This window comes from Suricata suricatta, chromosome 15 (assembly GCF_006229205.1).
Source record: "Suricata suricatta isolate VVHF042 chromosome 15, meerkat_22Aug2017_6uvM2_HiC, whole genome shotgun sequence".
Lineage (NCBI taxonomy): Eukaryota > Metazoa > Chordata > Mammalia > Carnivora > Herpestidae > Suricata > Suricata suricatta.
Window position 1 is genome coordinate 65,402,736 of NC_043714.1, and position 343 is coordinate 65,403,078.

The following is a 343-nucleotide window of genomic DNA, read 5'->3' on the forward strand; positions in this document are numbered from 1 at the left end:
CTTCTTCAGAACAGGACAGTGTCTGATTCACCTCTGTATCCCCCCGCAAGCAGCCAGCACCGAGCCTGGCACCGTAAATCCTAAGTAAATGAATACAGGAGGAAATGAATAACTGACACCAGATTGCCTCCTGACCCCCTTTCCTGAACTCTCACCAAAGAAAACAAAACCCAGCAAAAGAGCGAGGAAGAAAACTGGCTCCCAAACCTGACTATCCCCGTACATGGATAATAGGCTATTCTGTTTCCAAGAGGATGTGAGCTTCCCACTTACAAAGTTGATACATTGTAACAGTAATAATAACCATGGTTATCACTTCGCAATGGCTACTTTATATATTCAC